The sequence below is a fragment of the Megalobrama amblycephala genome, linkage group LG23 (assembly GCF_018812025.1).
Source record: "Megalobrama amblycephala isolate DHTTF-2021 linkage group LG23, ASM1881202v1, whole genome shotgun sequence".
Taxonomy (NCBI): Eukaryota; Metazoa; Chordata; class Actinopteri; order Cypriniformes; family Xenocyprididae; genus Megalobrama; species Megalobrama amblycephala.
Genome location: NC_063066.1, coordinates 24,484,921 through 24,494,973, shown reverse-complemented (window position 1 = coordinate 24,494,973; position 10,053 = coordinate 24,484,921).

Genomic DNA, 10,053 nt, shown 5'->3' with positions numbered 1-10,053 from the left:
CAAAGACTTTTATATTGAAATGGACTGAAACAAGCAAACAAGGACGTTGTTTTTTTTTATGCCTTCACATGCTATTGGAAATTTTATAATTCCTACTTCTGAAGTCATGATTACGAACTCATCGCATTCAAGTTTCGAAATGGGATGGCGTTCATGTGCAATTTTTACCTAGGAAACTTGTATTTACAATAATTCCGAGAGCACGCGAAGGCAGCATTACTTTTAACATCTTATGAGACGCACCTGACAAATGCATTGACTAGCACTGTCATGGGAATGTCTTAAATGTTAAAAGGACAAAGACATTCAAACTCCTTTTGTGATTATAAATAGATTGACCTGAAGAATATCAGCTAGATACAGGTAATCCACTCACTTAGGTGATCTCTCTCTCATAATACTCTACATATTACAGTGAGTTTCAATGAAGCGACTCAACATTCCTTCGTTACTAGTTATAAAGTGACAATTTAGAATTAGTAATGAAGGCTTGGGCTCAACTGTTAAACTGTCAACTTGAGATTTGAATCGATGGTGGAAGGAAGTAGTTCCTCACAAAAGAGGGTTTTTAAAGACACTCTGTTGTTGTTCTTATTTATTTACCCATTTGTGCCATTGAACTGTTGTATAAACGCAATATCACATGAATAGCCATGCGACATGGCTGTATATCAGCACACTGTGATTGCTATGGCCGAATCACAGCCATGTTGATATACAGCCATATAATATTGCTCATGTTATAGCCTCTATATCTATATCTAAAGTCTTGTTCAAAAGGTAATAGTTTTAAATTGAAACATGACCCCATCTTACTGACCCCAAACTTTTGAATGGTAGTGGGCACTCCACAGTGACTTAAAACAACCATTACATTTGAAGGGAACAGTCCAGAATGACTTTCTCCAATCTGTTTCAAAAAGAGAAAGAAATAATTGACAGTTTGTTTGTCATTTTATTTCTACATATGAATGCTCTAGTCCATTTTTTGTTTGTTCCAGTAAACACATTTGGCTCCATTTAGCCAGTGCACAGAAAAATATGTCTTACTTTACCAGAATAATGTTGTAATGCTAATTTTGCTCTTGATCTAGTTATCACTTCAACCAAACACTTTTCTGCTTGTGTTTACACAAAGGATGCTGCTGGTAAATGGATTTATTCCTATGAGCTTGTGAATTTATGGCTTGAAGTGGATTAAATTTTGCCCCTTCATTTGATTCATAAAATACTTCGGCAAGGAGCTTAGCTCTCGAGTCTGAGAACTGCCATCCATTTGCTTTCATCACAGACATATCTGCAGAAAGCATATTGACATTAATGTGTAAATATTTGTTCTCCTCGCTCCCACATAAACAGGGTTTTGCTTTATTAGCATTCGAGAAAGGTGGATTATAAGATATTGGCCTGTTACTCGTAGAGAACAGCAGTTTTTGTTCTTTGATTTTAGAGATTGTGCCCTCTCTTTATCATACTCTTTTACTGAACCCATTGACAGCAGAATTACATTTATTCATTCATATTGGTCCTACAGATCATTGTTTCTTCTTTATCCAGTTGCATATTGTTTTTTTATTCAGTTGCATATTGTCCATTTTCTCATCAACAGTGACCTTTGATCAAAAGCTTTAAAGGGAAAAGATTTCAATTAACTGCCAGGCAATTGTGAATGATAAAATGGAGGTTTAATGACATTAAGGTTAAAATATGCTCTTCTATAAAATAAATAAATATATAAATGAATAAAATAAAGTTAAACCTAAAGTTAGACCTGCTAGATTTACATGAGGGAGTTAATCACAAAAGCTCAGTGATTTGAACCTGCAGCTCATGTGCAGGCAAATAATAGATTACAAAATTATACTTTTTTTTTTCTTTCTTTTTTTTTCTAGCAGCAATACCATTTTTATGTACTTATTTTCAAACACAAGACTTTAGCCACTAAGAGGTTTTCTAAGGTTAAGGTGGTGTTCTTTGTTTATTCATAGATAGTATTTTTTTATTATGATGGGTTATCTTGGCCTGTAAGAGCAAACATGTGCCTCTGATCTGCAATGCTATGGTGCAAAACTATACTGAAAAAAGGTAATCTCTGAGTTAACTCTTATTCAAATCAAAATATTTACAATAATATCACTGAATAAACCTAACCTAAAGATCACGATTGATCCGCATGTGATTTGGCAAAGGCTGCAATTATTTCATGCGCAGCTTGTCAGAGCTGTACGGCTCTGTGATCAGTAGTAAATGCTTCTCCATCTGAAAGCCAGAGGGCGCTCTTGCGCAGAAACTCTAAATATGCCCTGTCGTAGAAGTAGATAACACATGTCATTCCAGGAAATCCTGAATATACAGAAGATTGAAATGCTTTGATTGATTAAACATGACTAATAAACACACGATTAGCCTTGTTCTGTGTAAGAAGCCATATCATCTCTCAGGACGCTCAACTGTTATGAAGTGAGTTTGGAGTAAAAGCATGTTATTAAATGTTGTCTTTTGTTGGACAAGATGTTAATAAATGCTTCTCGTGTCTAGAAAGATGTTTGACACGTGTTGCTTTTTTTTTAAATGTACAGTATAAGCGACTCAAACTCACAGTGCTTTCAGATGGATTAGCATTTGGAGCCATAATTCACTGACAAGCTGCGCATTAAAAAAAAAAATAATTGCAGCCTTTGCGATTTCATAATCGCACTATGAATCGCATTTAAGTGCAATGTCAATGTTATTTTTCATATTGTGTGATAAATCGCACAGCCCTAGTACACAGTCTTTGTAATGTGTTTCAGCAATACATTTGTAACATTTATAACGTGTTTGGAAACAATTCTCAGAATTGACTTTACACGGACTTTAAAGCTCTTCCATCGCATCTCTCTCACCTGTGTGCTCATTAAAACACACACACACGCACACTCCCAGACACATCCCTTTGGGACAGAAGGAGAGGAAACAGATGGTGTAGGATGTAGCCCACTGTTTCTGTCTTCTATACACAGACACACATTCTCCTCCAAACGTCCCTTCCTTCAGTCATCACTGCACCTGACTTTCACTTTATTCAGAAGTGTTTCAAATGCCACCTGTATATCATCACTGCATCTTCTGTAGTTGAGCACCTCACGGCATATACAAACAATCAGCAAGATTGTAAGTTTGGTTTTAACATTGGAGACATTTAAAGCAGCTAAACACAGATATACATGTTTCCTCCTACACAGTGAAATGGCAGGTTACAGCTGGTCAGTTTTTCTTGAAAGAGATTTAGGTTTAGGGTACGTTTACACAACAACAATGTACTTTTTACTTTTTTAGTTTTACACTTTTAGCCCCTTAGAAAGAGTATTTTATATACATGTATAAGCATAAGGTATTTTTCAAGCCTTCAGTCACATGCTAGACAGTGACCCTGCTGTTAATTTAATTTATAAAGGAAATATAATGCTTTAATTTTATGCTATGTTGTTCATTATAGACTGACTGATTTATTTGATAGATTCGTTAAAGGTGCCCTAGCATTAAAAATTTAATTTACCTTGGCATAGTTAAATAACAAGAGTTCAGTACATGGAAATGACATACAGTGAGTCTCAAACACCATTGTTTCCTCCTTCTTATATAAACCTCATTTGTTTAAAAGACCTCCGGAAAACAGGCAAATCTCAACACAACACCGACTGTTACGTAACAGTCGGGATCATTAATATGTACGCCCCCAATATTTGCATATGCCAGCCCATGTTCAAGGCATTAGACAAGGGAAGGCAGTATTAACGTCTGGATCTGTGCACAGCTGAATCAACAGACTAGGTAATCAAGCAAGGACAATAGCGAAAAATGGCAGATGGAGCAATAATAACTGACATGATCCATGATATCATGATATTTTTTAGTGATATTTGTAAATAGCCTTTCTAAATGTTTCGTTAGCATGTTGCTAATGTACTGTTAAATGTGGTTAAAGTTACCATCGTTTATTACTATATTCACGGAGACAAGACTGTCGTTATTTTCATTTTTTTAACACTTGCAGTCTGTATAATTCATAAACACAACAACAGTGTGTAATGTTAGCTTTAGCCACGGAGCACTATCAAACTCATTCAGAAACATCCAAATAAATACCATACTTACGCGATTAGACATGCTGCATGATGAACACTTTGTAAACATCTATTTTGAGGGTTATATTAGCTGTGTAAACTTTGTTTATGCTGTTTAAGACAAGTGCAAGCTCCGGGGGAGGGGAGCACGAGATTTAAAGGGGCCGTGCAGCCTGAATCGGCGCATATTTAATGATGCCCCAAAATAGGCAATTAAAAAAATGAAAAAAAAAAAAAAATTCTATGGGGTATTTTGAGCTGAAACTTCACAGACACATTCAGGGGACACCTTAGACTTATATTACATCTTTTTAAAAGACGTTCTACGACACCTTTAAAAATAATCAACTCAAAAGCACTATTTGTCTGCAAATCAAATCAAATTTGACATCAAATTTTATGGTCATTGTTGCGTGCAATGGGTGAGGACAATGCAGTTGAGTCTGTTGTCTGCTGTATTGTTAAATTTTCATAATAGTTATTTTGCACACTGGAAAGGCAGCACACTTGAACACAGTAAATAAAAAAATCAACAGTGTGTTTAGGCGGTAAAACAAGTTAAAGAAATTACACTATATAAATTCTGGTTTCGACAGCCAACTTGCTCATCTCAAGAAATCTGGGTGCTCTCTATGACTAGTTCATCCCTGATTTTTTTTTCTCTGTTTATTATTTAATGATGGCCAGTCTTCCTGTTTTATTATATTAAATTCAGACTTTAAGTTCACAAATAAGCTAAAATGTGAAATTGTTTTGCCAGTGGGATATAAAGTTTGGTAGTGATTCAGCCCTGCTGCCAAGTAGCGATGCAGGAATTATAGGGCCCTATTTTAACGATCTAAACGCAAAGTGTAAAGCGCACGGCGCAGGTGCACTCAGGGCGTGTCCAAATCCACTTTTGCTATTTTAACGACGGAAAAATGGTCCGTGCGCCGGGGCGCATTTTTGAAATGGGTTGTCCCTATTCTCTTAATGAGTAATGGGCGTAACGTTCAATAAACCAATCAGAGTGTCATCTCCCATTCCCTTTAAGAGCGAGATGCGCTCGCGCCATGGCAGATTGCTATTTACATGGCGGAATTTGTTGGCGGAAAAGCTGAATGCTTTTCAAGCGAAGAAACCGATCTGCTCGTGCATGAAGTTAAACATTTAGTTAGAAGTTAAACGAAGTTACATTTTTATATTTATGTAGCCTACACAATAATATTATTTTACACTGTAATCCTTTTGTTTTTAATATTTGGCATGTTTGTGTGATGCGCATCCCTGTGTGTAATAAGCAAAGTCAACGCGCACTGTGGACGAGCCCAGAGGCGCAGTTTCTACCAACGCGCTCTAACAAAAAAATATTGTGCCATTGACTTTAGACTTTAGACCAGGTTTGAGTTGGTCTATGGCGCAGTCTATTTTCAGCTCCTTAAAATAGCAATGCGCCGGCAATGCGCCTGAACACACCTCTTTTTTAGACCAGCACGCCATGGGCGCACTAACTGGCGCAAATGCATTTACTAATTTAAGGACGTGGCGCTGAACGGGAAAACGCGAACGGCGCCGGACGCAAACTAGCAAACACACTTGCGCTGCACCTTGCGTCGGATTGCGCCGGGTGTATTATAGGGCCCATAGTGTCAAGCCTGAGTATAAATTCAAGGAAACAGATATGATTCAAACATTTGATTTTCTCCTGTGACTTATTGTTAACATAAGAAAGAGAGATTACAATAGATAGAACTGAAATGAAATCACTGATTAGAATCCTATTTCCTATATTATATTTATCAGCTGCTGGAGATCAGAATGACTATTAGAGTCTTCAGAATTTATGTGAAGCATTACATTATGTCAATGCAAGTTGCCTGTAGGGTGTCATACACTGAAGAGGCCTATCATTCAAATACTCTACAAAAAGCTAAACTGAGCTGATTAAATAAAGGAAAACTTGATTTATTTTTCTCAATTCTGCTACATCTTCATATCTCAGTTCCTGAGTGAGAGCGCGTAAAATCAATGGATCACAATTTAGAGATCAGTGGCAGCTCAGCAGCAGTCTTCTCTGTTTATCCAGATGATGTGCTTGGATGCAGCTGTTGCTTAGGTCCACAAACTTGCTTTTTTTAAAAAAAACCCCTTTCTTTATCCCTCAAATCTGTGAAAAGATCAGTCGTAAATCCCACTGAGACTTAATGCAACCAAGGAGGTCTAGCATACCTGGAGAGAGCTTTTCATTTAGCATTCCAATTCATCTCAATTTTAGTCGCAAGCACTAGTAGTATATAAACTCTTGCTCCAGGCTAGTGCATGAGATGTGATATCAAATGAAGACGGAAAAATGTATTTGATAAATATACAATGTTGGGGGTAACACATTATAAGGAATTATAATGTTATATAGTGAGATTACTTTTTTAATGTAACTAATATAGTAACACATTACTTACAAAATATCTTTTTAGTGAACTTTATTGTAGTTACCTTTTCAAAAAGTGCCGTAAGTTACTTTGTTTTAACATGTATTGACTGATACCTCTCCAGTCCCCATGTTGAGAGAAATCGTAAGGTGCAGAGGCGTTTGTGCACTGTATAAACGTTTGCGTTTACTCATCTCATACCCAGTATTTCTCAAAATAACAGGGAAATGAAAACTCAGAATATTATGCAAACCTGCAATAATTAAATGTTAAGTAATACAAATATACTTTATGTATTTAGTCTCACTTTATTAACCAATGTCTTTCCTGCTTACCCTTGGTGATCCAATTCAATCATACTAATAAGCAAAAATGACTTTAGATAAACATCACATCTGCGTTTCACTTTTTTATTGCTGAAACAAAAATGTTGAACTTTCTTCTGTCATATTCTTCTGCAATCCAGAATGGAAGCACAGCTTAAAGGATTAGTTCACTTTCAAATGAAAATTACCCCAAGCTTTACTCACCCTCAAGCCATCCTAGTGTATATGATTTTCTTGTTTCTGACAAACACAATCTGAGAAATATTAATAAATATCCTGACGCATTCGAGCTGTATAATGGCAGTAATGCGCTACCAAATGCGTATGAGCTGAAGAAAGTGTCTCCATCCACATCGATCCATCGCTAACATATTCCACACGGCTCCGGAGGGTTAATAAAGGCCTTTTGAAGCGAAGCGATGCATTTGTGTAAAAAAAAAAAAAAAATCCATATTTAACAAGTTATTAAGTAAAATATGTAGCTTCTGCCAGACTGCCTTCGGTCTTATGCTGTACGTCCTACGCCTTCCCTTTTCAATTTACGAAACTGGCGTGACGCCAGTTCCGTTTTTTTCATAATTTGAATACGGAAGGCGGTCTGGCAGAAGCTACATATTTTACTTCATAACTTGTTAAATATGGATATTTTTTTCTGTGAATTTTAATTTCCTTCAACTTATTTATTTCAGTTTGGTTAGAAAGGGCCTTTATACGGAGCCCGGGAAGTCACCTCGAGGAAAAGAAAAAATAAGACCTGCAAATCCGTGGTCACAGTTTTGCAATCCATCCCCTCAGTTTATAAACCGCACTCACAGATTCTTAAATTGTTCCCTCAGTTTAACAAATTGTGCCCACAGATTAATTGTGCGCTCAGATTTATAAACTGTACCTTTAGTTTTTCAATCTGTACCCACAAATTCATATTATGTGCGCACGTTTTCGCAATCCATTCACACAGTTTTGAAAACTGTACTCAGGTTTGCAAAACGAGCAAGCAGCCCAGGTATGAAAAAGCAAAGCAAAAGTAATGTAACATATTACTTTACATTAGAAGTAATTAAGTAACACAGTAAGTTACTTTTTTAGGGAAAAACACAATATTGTAAAGCAATATTTTTAAAAGTATCTTGCAGAGTGCGTTTTTACATCAACTGCCCTTCCTGCTGAAACCCCAGTGCTGGGACACAGCTAACTGACAATAACTGATAACTGAAATTTAGAAAAAATATACTCATTATATTTGATCTATTCTGTTAAGTATAGTCATTTTATTGAATCTGTGAAAATGTGCAAAATTTTAACAAAATAAGAGAGATCATAAAAAATGCATGTTATTTTTTATTTGGTACTGTCCTGAGTAAGATATTTTACATAAAAGATGTTTAGATATAATCCACAAGACAAAAAAAAAAAAAAAGCTGAATTTATTAAAATAACCCCATTCATAAGTATGTGAACCATTGGTTCTTAATGGTTACCTGGATGATCTACTACTTTTTTTTGTTTGTTTGTTTTGTGATGGTATTTCATGAGTCCCCCTGAGCAGTTAAACTGAGCTCTGTTCTTCAGAAAAATTCAACAGGTCCCGCAGATTCTTCAGTTTTCCAGCATTTTTTGCATATTTGAACCCTTTTCAGCAGTGACTGAATGATTTTGAGATCCATCTTTTCACACTGAGTACAACTGAAGGAATCAAACAATACTTAACAAATTAAATACAATTTACTTTGATCTTCACATTCCAAATGTTTTCACCCCCCCATCTATTAATGAATCGTGTTTCCTTCTGGAGCATCAGTGAATGTTTGCACCTTTTTTAATAGTTGAGTTTGAGTCCCTCAGTTGTCCTCAGTGTGAAAAGATGGATCTCAAAATCATTCAGTCACTGCTGGAAAGGGTTCAAATATGCAAAAAATGCTGGAAAACTGAGGAATCTGCAGGACCTGTTGATTTTTTTCTGATGAACAGAGCTCAGTTTAACTGCTCAGAACAAACTCATGAAGAACCATCACAAAACAAAAAAAAAAAGTAGTAGATCATCCAGGTAACCACACACAATATTAAGAACCAATGGTTCACATACTTATGAATGGGGTTATTTTAATAAATTCAGCTATTTTTTTTTCACATCTTTTATGTAAAATATCTTACTAAGGACAGTACAAAATAAGAAATAACATGCATTTTGTATTATCTCACTTATTTTATTAAAATTTTGCACATTTTCACAGATTCTGCAAGTGTACACAACTGTACAACATTGACATCCGAGAGGTTTTGCTTGATGTCATTTCTCTTTAATTCTCATTTAACATTCCTCCATTCCAAAGCTAGCCATTTAGACTAAATATGGTTTGTCTAATAATATTCTAATTTAAATGCTTATATTAATGTTACTACAATTTAAGATCCAGATGTTTGAAAACATCAACATATTTACTTCTTTACAGTTCTTTTCACAAGTTCAGCTAATTGGAAATAAGACAGTAATATTCACACTGAGGAAGCTGAGCATGCTTCTCTTGTAACAAGGCTGGAAATGGCATCATCCTCTCTGTTTGCACAGAAAACACATATGTACTACATTAGTCATGATGTGCAGCCCATCTTTTCTTATGATGGAGCTGTTCTTCCCATTTCAATGCATTATTCATTAAGCTGTACGTTAATAGTTTATAAACTTCAGATGTAATAATAGAATGAGCAGGGTTCAAATAATGGAAGAAAAGCCTCAGTGATCTCATATTCTCTTTTATGTGGCCTAAAGCAGTGCTGAGCAGGTGGTAATCACTGACAGAAGCATGGTGAGGCTCTGTAAATATCAAAAGTTCAAATATAGAGAGAAAACTCAAATCTCAGATAAATCACCAAATCAAAAAATACTTATTTACTGGATTTCAAATCTGAACTCTATATACACTGCACAACACCCGTAGCAAAATAAACGATCAATATACTGTCAGAACTGTTCTATGTGTTATGTATTGCAGCAAAAGTAACCGTTTATTACTGATGTAATGAAGTATAATTGACCCCTGCTGGCGTAATTTCTGCATCATTTACCTTTAATTTTGAGGCCACACCCTTCCCCCAGTTTTCACATGCAGGAGATACGTCGATGGCTGTGTCCGAAAGCTTAAAAATGCTGCCTTCGGAGGATGCTAAAGTAAGAAAGCATCAAGGCACGTCCGAATCCAATGTTAGCATCACATC